General features: G+C 56.0%; 1 long non-coding RNA gene across 2 annotated transcripts; it reads left to right on the top strand.

Moving 5' to 3' along the window:
• The first annotated feature begins 1,409 nt into the window (after positions 1-1,409).
• Positions 1,410-3,500, top strand: LOC123368737. Of its 2 annotated transcripts, none has more exons than XR_006578872.1 (3): positions 1,410-2,185; positions 2,906-3,001; positions 3,347-3,500. It is a non-coding gene; the product is annotated as an uncharacterized LOC123368737 (long non-coding RNA). The 2 variants fall into 2 exon arrangements; XR_006578871.1 differs by having other exon boundaries at positions 3,342-3,500.
• The last annotated feature ends 7,166 nt before the right edge of the window (positions 3,501-10,666 follow it).

Here is a 10,666-nt window from a genome sequence, read left to right as displayed (position 1 = left end):
TGTTAGTTCTCCTTTATTGAGGTAGGTAGCAGAGCAGTACCATGAGAGGAGTAGAACAGGAAGAAGGCAGAATTGAGACCTTTCAAAGTTTTGGCCCAAGCGAACGGGCATGGGGGCATCATTTGAGCTCCACACCTCAGGTGCCAAAATGTTGTGGGCCGGCCCTGACTTCCAGCAAGAGAAGAAACATTGCATTTATTCAGGTCATAGTGACAAGAAAGAGAGAATAGCTCATTATGACAGAGTCTGCAAGGAAAAATTACTCATCAGATGGGAACCTATTAACCAACTGTGACAAAGTGGGATTTTCTGTAATATTTGTATGACCCTTATGTGTGTCTTAGTTTCCCTGGTGTGCTGCATTCTTACCAGTGGGTGAAAAAGGACAGTCTGCTCTCAGGGCAGGCTAAGAGACATAGGTGTGAATGCCACCTACCTGTCTGAAACTTGAATAAGTCATTGGAAGAGGACTGGCTGAAGTAGACCCCATATCAATGGGGAATCTGTGAGGGCAATGGCAACCTCAATCAGCAAGGCTTTCGTACCTAGCAACCAATAACCACCTCTCAGTGGGAAGCCAAGCAGTGTTTGCCCAGCTGGCAAACAAAGAACTGAGGGGGAGTGTCATGAATAGTTAGTAAAGGGTTAAAGCATAGTACCTGGTGGGCACCTGACCTGAGGACCAATCAGGGAAGAGAATTTGAAACTCCTAGGAGGGAACTTTTTCCCTCTGTTTGGGGGGGGTGTTGTCTTTAGCCGTTTGGAGTTACAAGAGTCCAGATGTTTTAATCAAGTCTACCAGCTTCCACCTTTCTGAACTAATTTCTTCTAGTCAAGATAGTGAGTATTAGAAAGATACTTTGTGTCCTCACCTAATAATCCTATGCTTGCAATTCTGTGTGTTTGTTATTGATTATTCTTAATTCTACCTGTATCGTTGTACTGAGAAAGAGAGAGGATTCTCTCCAGAACTTAGCAAGGTTATACCCTATGAGTGGGCAGCTTGGACTCATAGAGATTCTGTATTTTCTTGTTTTTCTTTTAATAAATTCTTTCTATAAAGATTTGATTAAATCCCTTCTACTGTGGATATAGGGGAAGGGGCTGAGACATTCTCTCTCGGTGGTGAGACAGCTTATCTCCGGGCAGAGAAGGGAGGAGGAAGAGACAGTCCCCCTGGGTTTGATTCAAGCAGTTTGAATCAGTTATCTCTTTCCAGGACTAGGGAAGGGGAGGGGGGAAGTGAGTCCCTCTTTGTGTTGAGTCAAGGATTTGACTCGGTGTATATCTCTCCAAAGTGGCTAGGAGAGAGAGAGGGGGGAAGTGGGCTGCTTCCCTGTGTGTAGAGATTCAAGGGGTTTGAATCTGGGTTCCCCAGGGGAAGCTTGGGGGACAGGCAGTGTGTCAGACACTTTAACCTGACTGGTGGCAGCGAAGGAGACCTACCCTAGGATTTTAGGGTGGGGGAATACTTGCTGGTCCTCACTTTGAAACCCCCCAGTTTTAAGTGAGGGTGCAGACCAGGACAGGGAGTGAGGTGGGGGAGTTACGACTTGGCTGCTGGAATAAGTCAGGGGAACACCCGGGAGTCTGACCTCCTTGGTCAGAGATTGGGAGACAGAGTTTGCCCTGTGGGGGTTCACTACAGCTGGGCTGGGTGCTGGCTACCCAGAATGGACAATGCTTTAACTTTCATTTCTCTGTGCTAACCAAGGACTTCCTATGCTATGCTCCTTCTGGCTAATCAACCTTTTTGTTCTGGCTGAAGTGGGGAATTTTCTTAGTGTCTTGCATGAACACTGTGTGAGTGTGTCTCAATTTCTTGTGTATGCTGTGTGTTTAACGAGGTGGTGGGATACGGGGTTTGTTGTTGCAGAGGACCGGGGTGACCTTGTGTAGAAGTCAGGACCCCAGACAACGGCCTGGAAATTGGGTACCCTAGCAACTGGTGACCTGGTGCCCGGGAGGCCCCCCACCCCCAGCTTGGAAGTCAGCTGGTTCTGGCCAGTGGGAGGACAATGGGCTGAGGAGAGAAGACCCCGGAGACCTGACCAACTGGTTCTAGCCGGTGGGGGAACAAAGGACTTAAGAGAGGAGAAGAGGCCCAGGTGGCCTGTTTACCTGGGACCAAAGACAAAGAATGGAGGAGAGGCTGTTGGGGAAGATGATCAGCAAGGATTTCACAGTTAAGCCAAGCTGGTCACCTGCCATATTTACTATTCTTTCTACACATTGGGATGGTTTGTTCCTGCAATCTCAATAAGGATTCTTTAAAATACAGCTAGCTCTCCTGGACTCCTTTCCCCGTCATGTTATTTTCCCAGGGGATCCTGCAGCCGGGGTGGAGTTTGAGCTCCCACCTGCATTTCAGCAGTGTCAGGCCAAGTCTGCAGTCCCACAACAGCTGCTAAAAACTCACCCCCTTCAAGAGCTGTGTTATTGAGGGGAGGGGGGGGCATGAGGTGCCCAGGCAGCAATGAGAGCTGAGATCAGTCTGCTTCCATGGAGAGATTCTGTGAGCTGGATTTTGCAGCCCCTGCTCCCTGTGAGTGCTGAGTAGCCCCACAGTGATCAATGGGACTGTCCGTGTCAGTAAGTGCTCACCGCCCTGAGTAAGGGCTGCACAATCCAGCCCTTTAAATGCAGAAAGGACATTGCTGTCCCTGCCCAGAGCTCACAGGGTGAGTGGGGTTTGGGAGGAGCAGACCAGGCTACAGACTGCACCAGCGCTTCTTCTCCTCTTCCCCTGGTGAAAAGCATCTGCTGGCAGAGAGATCAGCAGGCAGGGGAGTGACAGTGACATAGATCCTGTGGGAGCATCGCTGGGGTTCAGGGTCTGTGGGCTCAGGTGTTGTGTCTGCACAGAGAGTTAACACGTCCTTTTCCTTCCCTGTTTTCCCCACAGCTTGTAGAAAAAGTATTTAAGTGAAGAGATGTGGGCAGAGCTGGATGCTGTGAAAGACACAAAACCTGACCTGGTAATGAAGACACAGTATTGCTGGTGAGCAGGAGCCACTGCACCAATGCAGCTCTGACCTGGCTGCCCTGCCACTAGTTGAGGGAGCAGCTGAGGAGTAAGAAAACACCTGCCCCTATTAAGAGGGACCTCTGCAATCCCCAGGAACTCCAGCAGTACATGTCAACATCTGTGGCGGGGGGCTGGGGAGAGATTGTCGGGCTTAGGAGTAGGGGTTGGGTTTGCTCTATTCTGACTGTGGAATGGGGTAGTGGGGGGGGGGTTGTGGGCGGGGAGCAGGAGGGAGAAAGGGGTCAGGGTCTAGGGAGGGAGAGATGTGGGCTTATGAGATGGAGGAGTCTGGTAACCTCCCTTTTTCTGTCAGTACAGGGAGACGACTCAAGAACCATCCTTGGATCTGAAGGGAAACTGTCCTTCTGCTACAATGGTTCATACTATTACATATCTATTTACAAGGGTTTGTAACTTTACACAACTCCACAGCTATTATCTGAATTTTTCTATATCCATCTTCAACAGAGATTTATCCTGGATGTGTGTTTGTGTCAGTTTTTCTGGAGTTCAATAAAGATCATGTATCAAGAAATAATGCTGCACTAGAGAATTTGTATTAATGCCCCCAAATTTTCCCATTCTCCAGAGCTAGGGGAGTCCTCAGGGATGTTTCACAGAGATTTTGTCATGGTCCCTGTTTCTCATCCATTCCAGTCAACACTTTCAGAAGCATGGGCTAGCAAAACAACAGTTTGGCTGGCTAAAAAGGGTGAGGAGCTTGTTTTCCTCCCATTCTCTGGGTGCTTTTTCCAAAAAGTGGTGAGGGTGACAACAAAGGACCCACAATATCCAGTTGGGAGGAGAGAACAAATGAGCAGGACAGAGAGAAAGACATGACCAATCACTTGGCATTTGTAAAAGCCCTAACAGGAGTCCCATGTGCCCAGACAGATGCTGCTTCTCTAATTAAGCCTGGTGCATCATTGAGGAGGGGCAAGTGAAAACACTTACCTCACAACCACTCCCTTGCTCACATGGATACAACACACATGCAGGCCCTATTACACAACAATTCAGATACCCCCAAACACACAGAGTATGTATTTATATGTGAGTTTGGTCAAGCAGGAGGAGGACTGGACTTTCCTTAGCTCTGTGCTAAAAAGTGTTAGAAGACTACTGCATTTTGAAAGAAGGTTGTTCATGTGGTGGACAGGGAATGATGTAACATGGGAACCCCTTGGCCAAATTAGTCCAAATTTGAACGACAAACTCTACCCTGGACCTTCTACTGGCCTGCCAATGTCCAGGCTTAGCTAATTACACAAGTGGATGTTAAAGCACTTTGGCAACTCAGCTGTTCACTGCAACTGCAACAGAACTCCACTCCACCCCATAATTGAAAAGTGGCCTCAGGGAGAGTCCTAAACTAGGTCACACACTGTGTGTGTGATGAAGATCCATTACATGCTGAGTGGCACCTCTACAGCTTTCTCATACAGTGCAGTCTTATAAAAAAGGGGAAATTATTGTGATGCTTTAGGGAGAGTCCCAGGACTATTGGAGAAGTTATTGGACATAAAATCGTATCCCAATGCATGTGGAGGTGGATTTTCACAGGCTCTGTCTGCCTCGAGGTGCTTGGAGGGACAGTAATGCCTGGCTGAGATGTGGCTAGCTGTGAGAGTACTGAGAAGGTGTCACCCTCCAGTCTCCAAATGCTCCTCATCTCTCATTGCACTCTGCAGAATGTGTAGAGCATTTTTATGTCTGTTTTTAACGTGTTTCTGCTCTCTGAAGAAGTGTGTATTTGTTTCCCTCCATACCAAAGGCAACTTAGCTCAGCAGCCATCAACTGGATTTTTCAGTGTGTGAATTTGTAGCAATTAGAGCAGGCCGTGCAGCAGTTTATCCTGTTAAACCTGGACTGGTTTATATGGTAACTCCTCTCTTACAGGACTGGGATGGAGCCAATATGTTGCCGGGTCACAAGGGCCAAATTCTGCCCTCAGTTACATCTGTGCAGCTCCACTGACCATAGAAGTTACACATGGACAAGACCCATGATCTTTCTGCCAGTGCAGGGTTGTTCCTGCAGAAGCGGAAGGGCCTTCACAGGGGGTAACTCAAGGTGGAATTTGACCATAACACACTCTGGTTGATTCTCCACTGCATGGCCCCATATCCACACAGCTGTATCTGACCAAGGCTGGTGTGAAGATGAGTGTTCAGATCCTGCACCAGAAATGAAGGGGTTAGGGAGCTACCAGGGGGTTGAGTAGCCCTGCGCTGCCGCACCTGTCAGGAGTGAGGGGAGGGTTCAAAGGGGAGAAGCCCAGTTTTGTAGGAGGTGGCTCTGTGAGGAGGACAGACCTCTAGTCCCCAGCACAAGGGGAGAGGCCTGGCCGAGGACAGAGCCTGCACCCATGACTGCGGATGGTCCAGGCACCCTGAGAGGAAGGTGAGTTGGGCTAGAAACAGTCACCTCAGGACAATTTCTGGGGATGCTCAGAGGACATTGAGTTGGGCAGCAAGTTGTGACAAAGTTCCTCCTCTACCCTGGTGGGTCCTGCGCTTATTGGCAGATTTACTCACCTCAGTGACCTTCCCCACAGTCTGGGTCAACTCCTCCTGTGTCTCATCAGGAGTTGGGAGGTTTGGGGGGAACCTGGGCCTGCCCTCTAGTCTGGGTTCCAGCCCAGGGCCCTGTGGATTGCAGCTGTCTAGAGTGCCTCCTGTAACAGCTGCATGACAGCTACAACTCCCTGGGCTACTTCCCCATGGCCTCCTCCAAACACCTTTTTTATCCTCACCACAGGACTTTCCTCCTGGTGTCTGATAACACTTGTACTCCTTAGTCCTCCAGCAGCACATCCTCTCACTCTCAGCTCCTTGTGCCTCTTACTCCCAGCTCCTCACACACACACTTCCTCTCCTCTACCTCCCCCTTCCTGACTGGGGGGTGAGCTCCTTTTTAAACCCAGGTGCCCTGATTAGCCTGCCTTGATTGGCTGCAGGTGTTCTAATGAGCCTGTCTGCCTTAATTGGTTCTAGCAGATTCCTGATTACTCCAATGCAGCCCCTGCTCTGGTCACTCAGGGAACAGAAAACTCTTTCTCCAATGGCCAGTAGGACTTCTTTGCTGTAGAGAGTAGGAGGGAGAGGGCTGCTACTGCTGTTCCTGCTGGGCGCTGGGCCCTCGCTGCTGCTGTTGTTACTGCTCCAGCTGCTCCCCTGGCTGGGCTAGACACCACCACCCACTCCCTTTCTCTGCTATCTGCTTGCTGACTGGCTAGTGGATTTCCCCCCACCCAGTTGCTGCTGTTACTCCACCTACAGCCCCTTGCGGGGTGGGGCTGGCCTGCTCCTCAGAGGAGGGGAGTGAGGGACCCCAGCTACAGCCCTTGTTGCTGAGGATGCCACCACCACCATCTTCTGAGTACGGTCCCTTCTGCCTGGCCACCAGACCACCATCTGGAGCTGCTGGAGCTGCTGTGTTTGCTACTGGGGAGCTGATGGAGCCCCAAGGAGGAGGAGGAGGAGGAGGAGGAGAAGGAGAGTGCTGCCTGCTGCTGGAGGACCACGCAGAGACTCTGAAGACCACCATGGAGGGGGCACTTAAGGACTGAGTATTTTTTCAAACTGTGCTCTTGTGGTGGGGGTTTGGACTGTGTCTGTTGGGACACCGGGGGTGTGGCGTGGAGCCTGCCCCTGGTCCATCTGTGTCCCCCTTCGCCCCCACCACCATCATTGCCCCCTCCACCACTCTCACTGGCTATTTTTCCTTCTGCTTCGGCCTCCTGCCTCTGGGACTGAGCTGTTCGCCTGGCTCACCATGCCCTCTTCCATCATTTGGGCCTGCAGCAGCAGCAGCCAACCATTGACTTTTTGCACAAGTGCCTGTGGGTGCACCCCCCACCCCCTTGACCTGGCCCCGGCCCCATCTTCTTTGCCACATTTGTCTGCCCCACCCATTTCCCTCTGTGGCCCTGATTGTCCTGCCCCAGCCCTGCGGCTAGCCCTGTGGTCCCTCTGCCCCGTTCCTAGCTCGACCTTTTCCCCCCTGCCCCACCCTGTGATCCCCCAGCCCTGATTGGCCCCTCCCCTCGTGCGCCCATGCCCCCTCCCATGTGCTTGTGTCCTTCCCCTGTTTAAGTTTGCTCTCGTTCACTGCATCCCCCCTATGCTATTAGCCCCCCTGATCCCCTAGTGCAGCTAGAGGAGCCGGAATTCCCCTCTGGGTTGGTGACCCCTGGGTCACCAACCCTCCCACCCCTGGGTACTTGATTGCTCCCCACACCCCTTTAGCCTTCCCTTTCTGGCACCCTCCTCCCCTGCCTGCAGCCTAGCGGGGAGGGGTGGTCGCCTCCTTTCCCTCCCCTCCCCTCGCTGTTTGTCCCCCTCCCCGCTCTCGTTATGGCGGGGGATGCGGCGGGGGAGACCCCTCGCGATGCTCCCACCGCCCCTCCTCCACCTGCCCCCGTGTCCATTCCCCAAGCCTCTACCTCGACCGCCGCTGCCGGTCCACCTGTCATCGCCCCTGCAGGGGCTCTGGCAGCGGCAAGTACTGGGGAGACCTCCGCTGCTGCCACGTCCCTCACCCCTTCTGATTCGGGGGAGCTCCCCCAGCCGGTGGGAAAGGTTGGGGTGGAAAGAAGGGTAAGGGCCCTGCTAAAAAGACCAAGCCTTCCATGGCGGCGACTGCCCCCAATGCCACAGCCCCGCTACCGGCCGCGGCATCCCTCCCCGCTGCTCCCTCCACCAGCTACGCGGGTGTCCCTCCCCCGGCCCCTAGGGCGTACGCCCAGGTGGCAGCAGCCCCCCTGCCTACCGCTGCTCCTCCAACCGCCGCTTCCGCTTCCATCTACAGTGGCCGGGGCCCCTTCCCCACCTTGACCAGGAAATACGGCGTCCCTTGCCTCCTGGTGCCCGCCTCACCCCACGTGGAGACCTACGTGCGGGCGTTGGCAAGGGTGGTGGGGCCCACGGCCATCGTGGCGGCCTCCAAAATGTACGGGAGGGTGGTCTTCTTCCTGGCATCAGAGGCCGCTGCCCAGGAGGCAGTAGAGACGGGCCTGGCGCTGTGGGGCATGTTCGTCCCCCTGGAGCCGTTGGAAGACCTGGGGGTCCGCTTGATCCTGACCTCCGTCCCTCCCTTCCTGCCAAATGCCGCCCTGCTGCCCGCCCTTTCTGCCCTGGGGTGCCCTATCTCCGTCATCAGCCCTCTCCCTTTGGGATGCAAGGACCCCGCCCTCCGTCACGTCCTCTTGTTCCGCCGGCAAGTGCAGCTTCAACTGCCGCCGGCGGTGCGTGACGGAGAGGCGCTCGAGGGATCCATTCTGGTCCCCTACCAGGGAGCCCGCTACCGGGTGCATTACTCGATGGGGGAGGCCCGGTGCTACCTCTGCCGGGTGATGGGGCACGTCCAGAGGGACTGCCCCTTGGCCCTGCACGGAGGAGCGTCCGGGACCCCCAAACCCCGGCAAGGCGCCGGCCCTGTCACCGCCGATGCCCCTGGCTGCCCGGCACCCAAAGCTGCCCCTCCTCCTTCTCAGTCCACCGCTGTGGGGGAGGGTGCGGCGGAGATACCGCCGGGCGTGGGAGAGGGCCCACCCCAGGGAGACTCCTCCCTCATTCATGCTGCCCCTCCATTGCCTCCCTGAGTCCCTGAGCCATCGCCCTTGCCCCCAGACCCGACCCCTGTTAGCCAGCCCCTGGATGATGCCATGGAGGGCTGGTCCTTAGTGCAGGGGAAGCGGGGCAAGCGTAAGGCTCGAGCCCCGTTACATTCTTCAGATTCGGAGACCCCCCCGGAAGAGCAGGAAGGGGGGCACCAATGACGAGCCTTCCACCTTGCCCCCTGACGATGCCCGTTTTGTGGTGCCGGCTGGGGACACCGTGGCAGCACCGGACGGAGACGCTGCCCCTCCTCCAGGGTCCCTTCCCGTGGAAGCCTCCGAGGGAGCCCCTTTTGCCCCCTTGCAATCCAAAGCCCCTGCAAGCGCTGAGGTGGGTGTCACTTTGGGTGCTGGCGGGGAGGGCCCCAGGTGGCAGATGGTGATCTCCCTTCCATTTACGAGGAGATCGAGGCCCTGGGTCTGACCCCGGTTACGCAGGGGGAGGACGACGTTCTGCCGGCGGGCCTCGATCTGAGCGACCTCACCTCAGTCCCCCTGTCCCTGTGTTCCCTTCCCCTGATTGCTGCTTCTGCTCCCGCCTCTGAGAGTCCCCTGGAGTCTTCCATGGCCTCAGCTGCAGATGGCACCCCGTTGATGGCCACTGGGCCCATTGAGGCGACGTCCGCTGCCCCGCTGCCGAGACCCGATTCCCAGGGGGTGTTCCTCTTGGGTGTGGAGCAACCGACCTCCTTCCCGGGCAGGGACCCCATTGACAGCCTTCTGTCTCTGGATGCCGTGGCTGCCGCACCAGCCATCGTGGCTGCGCCTGGCGTCGTTGAGGGTTCCTTTCCCGCTCCCAAGATCCCTGAGCCTGACTAGGAGGGGCCACCTTCCAGTGGCCCAACTATTGAGGCTCAGGATCCTACTTCTGCCCCACTCCCTGATTCTCTTCCTGATCCCACCCCTGCTCCTGACCCCTGCCCTATCCCTGATGCCGGCCCCGTCCTTGTCTCCTCCACCTCCCATGACGCCATTGCCACCCCTGGGGATACCCCCCAGGGAGCAGCCTTAGTAGTTTTTCCCTGTCCTGACCCACCAGGGGCTGTTGTTCTCCTTCCGCCACCCCCTGTTGAACTGGGGAGTGGGGCAGGCAATGTGGCATCGGCCCATCGGACGCCATGTCGTGGGTCTGCCCCCTGCCTGCCCACCTTGGTGGGCCATGGGGCTGTGACGGGGGCCTCGCTGGGGGACGGTCGTTGATCCGTTACCCCCCCCCCCCATGCGCTGAGGGAGGAGCTGCGGGAGTTCCTTGAGGACGTCCATGGCTCTCGTAACAAGGCCCAGCTTGCGCTCCAGCGGTGGGGGGATTTCCATTAGATCCTCCAGGCCGCAAGGGCCCTCATGGGGGAGGGTAAGAGGACCGGGAAGCAGGCCACTGCGGCCTACCAGCGGGTCCGCCTCTTCCGTGACTCTTCACTGACTTACGGGGTTGGTCACGGATTGCTGCACGGCCGACAGAGGCCGTGGGTGTGTCTGCCGGCGAGGATCCCCCCCCAGCCCTCCTCATGGCACCGATCATCTTTGCCACTTTAAATGCCCGGGGCTGTAGGATGGGTCTCCGCAGGAGCCAGGTGCTCCCCTTCCTTCGGGAGGGGAGGTACTCTGTGGTTTTCCTGCAGGAGACCCATACGGATCTGGCCGCTGAAGCTAGCTGGCGGCTGGAGTGGGGGGACGGGGTCTACTTTAGCCACCTCTCAGTTCGCACGGCTGGAGTGGCGACCCTGTTCTCCCCCAACCTATAGCCCGAGGTGCTGGAGGTCGCCGAGGCTGTGCCAGGCCTCCTGCTGCACCTCCGGATCCGCATGGAGGGGCTTGTGGTTAATGTCGTCAACGTTTATGCCCCGACATCAGGCCCGGAGAGGTTGCGTTTTTATCAGCAGGCGTCCGCCTTCCTCAGCTCCCTGGATCCTCGTGAGTGCCTGGTCCTAGGTGGGGACTTTAACACCACCCTCGAGGAACGGGACTGCTCGGGGACCGAGCAGTGCCTGACCGCTGCGGACGTCCTCCGGGAGATCGT

Source organism: Mauremys mutica, chromosome 4, assembly GCF_020497125.1.
Source record: "Mauremys mutica isolate MM-2020 ecotype Southern chromosome 4, ASM2049712v1, whole genome shotgun sequence".
Lineage (NCBI taxonomy): Eukaryota > Metazoa > Chordata > Testudines > Geoemydidae > Mauremys > Mauremys mutica.
This window is presented reverse-complemented; position numbering and strand designations above follow the sequence as displayed.